Source organism: Lutjanus erythropterus, chromosome 9, assembly GCF_056507025.1.
Source record: "Lutjanus erythropterus isolate fLutEry1 chromosome 9, fLutEry1.hap2, whole genome shotgun sequence".
Classification (NCBI taxonomy): Eukaryota; Metazoa; Chordata; class Actinopteri; order Lutjaniformes; family Lutjanidae; genus Lutjanus; species Lutjanus erythropterus.
In genome coordinates, this window is record NC_139325.1 from 22703829 (window position 1) to 22714182 (window position 10354).

The window sequence follows — 10354 nt, forward strand, 5'->3', positions numbered from 1 at the left end:
ATCTCAAAAAGGCAGCCATTTTAAAAGTTAAACCTCCTCAAGTGTAAATTTAAAGTTTTGGTGCAACAAAATTAAATTTGATCTAGATCTATAGTAAAAATGCTGAACTGAGTTTTAAAGAGAGGTTTGAATTTAATCTTTCATCATTTTGAGCTAGTTTTAAAGTCTGGTGCAACATAATTTGAATATAAATCAGGATTTCCATCCATTCATTTTCTGTAACCGCTTATTCCCGAAGGGTCGCGGGGGGGCTGGAGTCTATCCCAGCTGACATTAGGCGAGAGGCGGGGTTCACCCTGGACAAGTCGCCAGTTCATCGCAGAGCTGACACACAGAGACAGACAACCACTCACACTCACATTCACACCTACGGGCAATTTAGAGTCACCAATTAACCTAGCATGCATGTCTTTGGACTGTGGGAGGAAGCCGGAGAACCCAGAGAGAACCCACGCAGACACAGGGAGAACATGCACACAGAAAGGCCCTGACCCAGCCATCTGGGGGATTCGACCTCAGGACCTCCTTGCTGTGAGGCGGCAGTGCTAACCACTGCACCACCGCGCTGCACTAAATCAGGATTTAATTAAGTTTAAAAATTAATCCTTGTTGGTGCAACCCAGTTTAAATATGGGTGTGTTGTTATCTTCCTCTCAGTTATCATCCTATTTCTTTCTCTGTGTGTAATCTGGGATCAGCACTAATCAATGGAGCAATAGTTATCCTCAGATCATCAGCAGCCTGGACACCAGACTACTTTGTAAACAATCTTATGATTGGGGTTTAACCTTTTCATCAGACCCAGGTTATCATTCATGATCACGCACGGAGAAACACACACACATATATACACACACACAAAGTATAAACACACACACAGATAGACTGAGTGCTTAAATGTAACAACTGCTGTAGGACAAGCAGGGCAAAGGTCTCACTGTATTGATAGAAATGTGTCTTGGCCCTGGAGGTTTGGTAAATGATGGACGCACACCTCGGTTCCATCTAATTGAACAATCATCAATATGAGACTGACTCCAAGGCGCACATACAGACACACTGGAACAGCCGCACACAAGTTATTGTGTATATATACCTTGTGTGTGTGTGTGTGTGTGTGTGTCTGTGTGCACTCAAATCAATGCCTAGAGGCGATGTCCCCTTTATCAGACTTTGAAAGATCTGTCCTGTGAAACCTACATCACTCTCCCAAACACAGTCATCATTAACCTCATCTCTAGATGCCTACAGGTCACTACACAGTGTGTGTGTGTGTGTGTGTGTGTGTGTGTGTGTGTGTGTGTGTGTGTGTGTGTGTGTGTGTGTGTGAGAATGTGAGTAACTGTGCATATCACCCTTAATACATTTTGTTTGGAAATTTTAGTTTTTATATCTAAAATTTCGGTCACACGGATAGTTCTGGTTTTATTTGTCCTGGATTTGAGACACAGTATCATCAACATCTCTGAGACGTCCGCCTCCATCCTACAATGGAGCTGGATGGAATTTCGTTTATAGTGCTTAGAGCACTGAAAAATGAGACTGAAAAACTTCCACAGCAATATCTCTTTCCAAAATCAGTGTCCTCATTACTCTGGATAATCCACAGAACAAGCTGTCAACAGTTTCCTCGGTAGAAAGTAGTTCCAATGAAAAAAATCTTGACAGCGAGGCAGAAATCTCAGAGATGAGTATCTTAAAACCTGATCAAATAAAACCAAAACTGTCTGCATGGTAGAGCTGTCATGATACCAGAATTATAAACTTAAATACAATGCGGGTATAAAGAAACAGTATTCAATACCTCTTTCAATAACATGGCAAAAAGAAAAAGGTCCCAGGCGCACAATTAACAATCAAGAACCTGCACAGCACACACTGTGCTGGTACTGAAAAAAGTCATTGAGGACCTTACTGGTTTTGCTTGATAGTCTTTTTTAGCTTTGGTACTGATGATACTAAAATAAAAGGATATTGTAATGTAACACTTTTAAAAATATCAATACTTAGACACTTTTGACAACCTTTCTGCATGGCTAAATTTAAGTAAACTGGGAAATACTTTTTTGAGGAAGGAAATTTTGGTGAACCGACCCTTTAAACCACTATAAAGTGGGATTCTACAAGAGAAATTGAGAAACGTTACACACCAACAAATGCAAACATGTTTCACATCGCATATACAGGTGGGCAGGCTAGGGAAGCAACCAAGGATTACTTTCATTATTGATGATTATTTTCTCAGTTGTCCAAATAATTGTACAAATAGTGAAAGGTGTCAATCAGTTTTTCTAAATTCATGAAGACGTCTTACTAATTTTGTCCATCCAACAGTTAAGAACCCAAAGAGTAAGCATTTCCCGAACAGTGATGCAAAACAGAGAAAAACAGCAATTCAGTTTGGAATTTTTGCATTAAAAGCAACTTAACTCTTAACTAAATTTTTTGGCGTGAGTTACAGAGTTTTAGAGATACTGGTTGTAGAGACGCCTTCTCTTCAATATAATGGAACTAGGTTGGACTCAGCTTGTGGTGCTCAGTGTGCCACAACATTTAAAAAATTCAAAACCAGTGTCTCTTTCCAAAAAGCATGACCCGGTTACACAAGATAATTCACAGATCTTGTTGCAAGCAGTTTCATGTGGGAAATACTTTCTTTGTAGTAGAAAAGACAGTACCTCAACTGCAGTTCTTACATGAAACATGATTTTTGAAAAAAAAAATCAAAAATCAAATGTGTGGGTTTTTTGTGTTTTTTTTTTTGTTGTTGTTGTTTTGTTTTGTTTTTTGGTGCTTTGAGCTCAAGAAGTACTCAGAGTGCTATCTAGTTCCATTATATTTGAGAGAAGGCTGACATCTCTATGGTCAATATATCCCAAACTCTGCAACTCACATCAAAAAAATCTAAATGGATAAAAAGCACTACAGGCCAGGGGGAAAATATGTGTTTTGGATTTTAGGCAATCCATCCCTTTAAAGGACCAGTCTTTAGCATTTAGTGGCATTGAATGCACAAGGCCCTATAAAACGAAAATACGATTCTTATTTTTAGTTGATTATACTCTAAAGAAAACATACTTGTGAGTGTTTTATAACATGTCTGCCATATTTTGCCAATAAATCCTCGTAAACACACTGGACCTTTGAATTAGTGAGCGATTTTTAAAATAGTCGCTCAAACACATACAAAAAGCCACACACACACACACACACACACACACACACACACACACCCCCGTTTCCACCCAGCATGTTTTATGATAGAATGATGCTGCATTAACAAACAATTAAGAACACAAACTGCTGCGAGTTACTCTGCATGTACACTGATCTATGGTCACTTTTAGGACTGAGTCCATATGGCAATAAAGGTTAGGATGTCGGGTGATTAAGGTGATCTGTGCGTCCCGGCGCAGCGATTAGGCTCCAGATGGTATAGAAAGACGTGTGGCTGCTGATTCTGGGCCATACGATTTGTGATAAGGGATCCATATCTGGTTCAGTGGTGCGTTGACTGTCGCTGCTGTGGTATTAATAGGCCAGATACACATCAGCTATTCATATTTTCTGCTACAGGGAAAAGGTGAACCAGCCGCTGTACTCTTCATATTCCTCTTGTTATCTGTATTTGCCATGTGCATTCATCTTCATTTGCATTCATCAATCAATTCATCATCACAGCTCGCCTGTGTGCGCCGCACTCGCTCTTCCTTCCTGTCTCTATGGCGGCCTCGCTGTTTCGCCCGGGGCCTATGGAGATATTGGAGTGGTAACATTAGGGTTTATGAGGCATGTGATGGTATGCGTCATCACTGTATTTACTCCACAGTGTGTGTCGGTATGCTCCTGTAGTGCACAAAGACCTACATTGTGCAAGTGCATTTACATGATAGTTAAAGTGCAGGAGCGTGTTTTCCTGTTGTTGTTAATAAAGGTGGGACGTACAATGGAGGCACGTTGCTGCTGCTGTCTGTTTGTTTTCCCAGTTCCACTTACTGTCTGCAAGAGCATGTGTGTGTGTGTTTGTGTGTGGGAGAGTGTGAGAGACAGTTTGAATTTTGTTGTTTGGTCTAATCTGATGTGACTGGGCTCCACTATCTCTATTTACGCATCTGTTTAGCTCTGAGCTAACAATCAAACAATAAGGTTTTCTCGCTCTCTCCCTCCCTCTCTGTCGGTCTATCTCTCTCTATAACACACACACACACACACACACACAAATACACATATACTGTGTACACAGAAATAAAAGGGTGCACTTGTGTTGGAATTCTGGACCCCATGACAGCATTTCTATACAGATTTTCTATAAAATATTTTTTTGTTTGAAATATTAAAAAAAAACTTCTAGATTTGCAACATTGTAAATAAAAATAAAGGTTAAGGAAAAGGTCAAGTTTATTGTGACATATACAACAATACAAAGTATAATTATACAGTCAGATTCAGTCTCTCAATTTGACCCGTCCTATTATTATACCAACTCCAGTTCTAAGCCAGAAGTTTGGTCAGGTTTACTGAGAATTGACCAAGGCTATATGTTTTTTTTTGTATCCTGCCCACAACCAGAAGTAGAAGTATACAGATCCTTTACTTAAGTAAAAATACTAATACTACATTGTAAAAATAATCCCCTATAAATAGATAGATAATAGAAGTCCTGAACTGAGAACATTACTTAAAGGTCCCATGTGCAAAATTTACTGGGATTTATTGTCAGAAAATGGCAGAAATGGAATATAATATTCATAAGTATGTTTTCTTTGGTGTATAATTACCTCAAAATACAAACTGTTGCCTTTTTGTTACCTTACATTGACCATTTATATCTATTGAGGGTGTAATTTCCTTCAGGGAGGATACCATGTTTCTACAGTTGCCCAGAAGGGACAAACCAAACATTTTTTGTGAGTTTTGCAGTGATTGTAGTTTCTCTTACCCGCTTGAAGGGGGAGAGTGAGATGACATATTAGCAATCTTCAAGCTGAAATTTAGATGCCACTAATCCAACATCCTGGTCCTTTAAGTAAACATAGTAATATCACACTGTGACAACACTCCACTATAAATAATAGTCCTGCATTGAAAATGATGACTAAATAAACACTGGGCAGTCTCTGTTAAAAAATATAGGTACGAAAACAAAAAAGACTCCACACAACAGCGGCGGCTCAGTTTGCTTAACCAACAATCCTTCCAACAGTCTAGTTATGCCCAAGACAAGGTCACAAATAGAGGTGCGCATGGCTCCTCTGAGCTACCCCACTGCCTTCCTCTTCTAAACACTAAAATCATGCCAGAACTCAAACCCAGTCAGCCAAAACAAGCATATCTCAAGAAACTGACACACCCCAGTCTTATCTAATCTTTCTATCTGGAAAGTCTGGAACCATTTTTGTGAAAGAGAGTATAAAGGTTGAAGACCCTGTACATATACTGTACATATGCAGTAATTATCTACTGCACATATAGAAACCCAAAATGTTTGCCATTTTTGCTTGAAAAATGCTTCAACGATAATCAAAATTGTTGCCAATTAATTTTCTGTCAGTTGTTTAATTGTTTTAACTCTACTTGTATACTGTAGGTAGTTTAAGCTTTCAAAAGCATTGTGTTGTGTAATATTTTATGAGTGCAAAAATTAACCTTACCTGTCAAATGCTACATGGTAGACTTCAAATTTGTGCTTAAGTGCAATACTTGAGTATATGTAGAGTACTTAGTAACATTCCACCAAGCATACAACTAGTTCCAGATGTTAACTAAAGTATTAACAATATGTGCATCATTGTTATAATTTTTCGTCAGCCTAATTTGTTGATTATTTTCTTGATTAATCGATTTAGTCCAAATCTCGAAAAATTGTGGATAACGTTCATTACAATTTCCCAGAGCCTGAGGTGACGTCTGCCTTGTTTTGTTTAAAGAGCAGTTCAAATACCAGAGAGATTCAGTTTACAATATAAAACAAAGACATTAGAGATGCTGGAAGCTTCATGCTAATCCATCAATCTAACAAATGACACCTCTAAATTCACCACTGAGTGAGCTTATTACCTGTTGATGAAGCTTGCTTTGTTGTCTTTCTTACTGCTGCTATGAAACAGTCATTTCCACTGAATCCGTGGTGGAATGTAACAAAGTAAATTTACTCAAATACTTTATTGAAGTATTTTTAAAATATCCATTTCATAAGACTTAATAACTATATACAAAACAAATGAGCTCATTAAATGATGCATTACTGTAGACCGACTACCTAACAGCATGTCCACTAATATTTGGTCCACCTTGAACAAGAAACTGTTGCCTAGGCCACAGATATACTTCCTGTTTAACCACTCGTTTCTGTAGTGTTAATTTCTGAGGACGTGAACAACCATCACTCCAAATGGATGCAGGATACGCAAGACAGCCATGATGTGTGTGGATGCGTACGGATGCGTATAAATGCGTAGGGGTGCGTATACTTAAAGTTAAAAGAAAGTTTGTCTTCGGCTTTACACTCTCAGAGGTTTTACCTTTGCTACTTGTGATACTTTGGTTACATTCTGCTAATAATACTTTAACTCAAGTAATATTCTCAAAGCAGAACCATGGCTCGCAATGAAGTGTTTTTATAATGAGATGTGGCCACTTTTACTTAAAGGTAAAACTCTTTTGGAGTCCCACTTCCACCACTACTCTGCATTCATGCGCATGTATTTAGACTGTTCACCATCTGGAGCTTGCAAGTTGCCGGCTTAATAGCTTTGTTTTCACTTCTTATTTTATTGAAAATCCAACCCAGAAGACAGATGATAAACACAAATGGATGGGCCTGCAGCTTAAACAGCTGACACAATAAACTAAACACATGCTTCATAAGACTCTGACTACCAACATAGGTGATAAAGGTGCATGTTCAGACAGGACTTGGTTTTATGATTGAGTGACATGACAAGTCACTTTTCGCCTTGTGTTTTGGAAACTATGATATCATATGAGGGGAGGTAGATTTTATAAAGAAAAGGCAACACATGGAAGCAGGAGAAACAGGGATTTCACAAAAAAATTTACAATCCACGTGTTGTCATGGGTGGCGAATGTTTTGAACACTATAATTTTAATGTATGAACTGATACTTAGAGTAGATTAGGGCTTAATTATATTCACCACTGTAACAAAATAATCATCAAATAATACCATGACTGAAACTTTTCACCCTCACCTCATCTCACACACTACACAGATGTTCTACACAAACTATTCAAACTGAATTGACTTAGAGCTTCTTGATATGGTATTGTGATAAAATTTACGTTTATAACAATGATAAACTTTGGACATTTTCTACTCAGTAAAGATAGATCTAGCAGCCTGTATCACACAGAGGAAATGAACACAACAACAGCCTGTCAGTCCACAGTATTTGGCTTGCATGTCAAGGTATGAGGTATTAAGTATGATGCAATATATTCACAAAATGTATTGTAAGCCAAGCCATGTTTGCACAGTTAAATGTTTGCAAAAGACTATATTCCAAAGTTTAATGAACCCTCTGGTTTCAGTCATTGTCAAAATACACTTTGAACTGGAAACATTATCAAATGGTATATTGTGATAAATATCAATAATGATCAATCCGTAAAAAAATGCTGTGATCATATTTTTTGCTGTATCATCCAGCTTTAACTTGACTACAATTCAAAATTGCAGTAAATGAGGTTGGTTAAGGCGGAGGAAACATCTTTTTATGATTTTCAAGTCACCAGATTCCTGTTGTTTCTGCAGCACCCGTGTCAGGTCCCGCTGAAACAGGAAAAGACTGACAGTTTGAAAGAAGTTGACCACAAAGACTGAGAGATTGTGAGGTTATGTAAAGGCTTCTGGTGTCTCAGAGGAGTGGTGGTGTCAGACTGGCAGTATACTCCACCTGAAATTGAATTTGGCATGTTCCCACAGGCCAAATGGCGCTTTTGAGTGCCACATTTGGCTTTGATCGCTTCAGCGTGTGAGGGCTGGGCTGCTGAACTTGTTGAATTATATCCCGTGGCCTCATTCACTGATACACATCATGTGATGTTTTTATTTTAAATTTCCGCTTCTGTTGTTTCCTCTCACTGCGACTGTCAAGTTCCTCCATCTGGCATGGATGTCGTTAAACAAACAGACCTCGAGCCACAGGGAATATACTGAGATTTCCACACGGTGCTGCACCGAACAGCCGTTTGTGAACTCTCCGACTTTTATTTTCTTTTGGAGAATATTCCCCGGCTATTGGGATGACGCTCTGAGCCTGAATGGACTGTGTGGTATTAACATTAAAGACATGGAGCTTTGACATAGAGCGGGACGGTGTGGTGGGGAGCTGGTTAGATGAGATAGAGACAGACGGGGAAGGGGTTGAGTAAAGAAGAGTGAAGGGGCCACAGAGCGCTGCCATGTTTATAAAAGAGCTAGAGACGGCTTTTTCAACTTTTTCTTTAAATTCCTCCACCTTGCAAATTACACCAGCCTATATGTGTGCATTTACTTTGCATTCAGTCACCAAGCCTATCTCTCTTTCCCTTTTCCTCCCGCTCTCTCTCACACACACCAGGCAGAAAGTGAGGGAAAGTGGCAATTGAATTTCCTTTCAGTGGCGGTGTGTGGAATAGGAAAAAGTTCAGGGCCACAGTGCTAGCCTCTATCTCATGCAGACACTGAACGCAGCCTTAATCCATTCCTCTGCCATTCCCCTTCCACACACACTCGTCTCCAAATCCCTTCCACTCCATTCCTGGAATAAATTATTTCATTTCTTTTCGGTCCGCAGCATTTTTATTCGTCTCTGTGGTGCGCCTCAACTTCTGTCCCCATGGAGAGCCCTGATGAATGTGTTGGGCTCACACCCTCTGATCATCCCTGCTCTGAACGCCTTTAGATACACACTGGCTGCTGGCTGCCTCCAATGCACATAAGGACTCTCCCTCCTCCTCCTCTCTCACACTCAGACTCACAAATACACAAAGGAATAATGCAAGCTATAGAATAGATCTGGATCCTTTATCTTTCTCTTCACACACACAAACTCTGCAGAGACAAAAACACATTTTCATTTTCCTCTAAGGATATGAGCTGGCACTGTTGTTCCTTGTTCAGATTAATGATGACATTTAAGAACACTGAACAAATTCAAATAACATCTATAATTCATCTGGGAACATACGTTCAACAATGTATGGAATTCAGTCTATATTGCTGAGCTCATGAATATGGAGAAAAGCTGCAAATGAATTATTCTTTTTTATAATTGGAGTCTCAGGACTTGATTAGCAGAGCAAGAAGAGAGAGAGAGAGAGAGAGAGAGAGAGAGAGAGAGAGAGAGAGAGAGAGAGAGAGAGTGTGTGTGTGTGTGTGTGTGTATAATGGCATGTGTTAATATAAGTGAACATGTGAGGGGCACCTAGTGTGCCCAGAGTACATTTGAAAAAACATGTAATTAGATTATAGTTACATTTATAAGGATTAGATGATTGAATATTTTATCACAAATATGATATGTAGTAGGCTTGGTTAGTATGAACAAATCCAGATGGTATGTTTTTCAGTACTGTCCTAAATATAGACTCTCCTTTTTCCATTAAACTAATGGGGAGATGCTGTATTGCAGTGTCAGGACACGCCACAGGGGGTCAGTCTCTGCACTGCAGCGCAGCTGAGCTGAGAAACATGCCGCCTGGAAAATAAAATTACTGAACTAACTGGTAACAGAGAAGAAGAAATGCCTCTGCCTTTGTTTGGGAATATTTTGTATTTAGTGCGAATGATCAAGTGCTGGCTTACAGTGCAGAGTACAGACTAGTCAGAGTATTGCAGCGAGTGTGTAAGTTTAGTGAGTGTAAGAGCAGGTGACTGGCAGCCTGATTACTGTCTGCTGTGGCACTGAGAGGCGTTGAATGTGCACAGAGTGGAGGAAAAGCTGAGCATTGAAGTTGTCAGTCTGGCAGTAAATGTACTGTATATATTTGAGTTTGTTAGTAAATAACTGCTGCAGCTTCTAAAGACTGAAGCAGAGCTCCTGAGTGTGTTACACAAATACTGCCAAAATACTGTATATCACGGTGAAATGTCAGGAAGGTAAAAAAAAAAAAAGTGAATATAAAGAAAAATATGAATATTATGATTCAAATATGAAAAGAAAAACATCCATGGTTGACAGTTATGTTAAGGGTGACTTAACTAATATTTTTTGTTTGTTTGTTCCTTAATCATGATTTATGGATAGGAGGAGTTCTATACCTTTTTACTTGGAACTCAAATTTTTGTGGCTGTATCCATATTTTTTTTAGAAGAAGGTGCAATATTTTCAACATTTAATTTTGAAGTAATG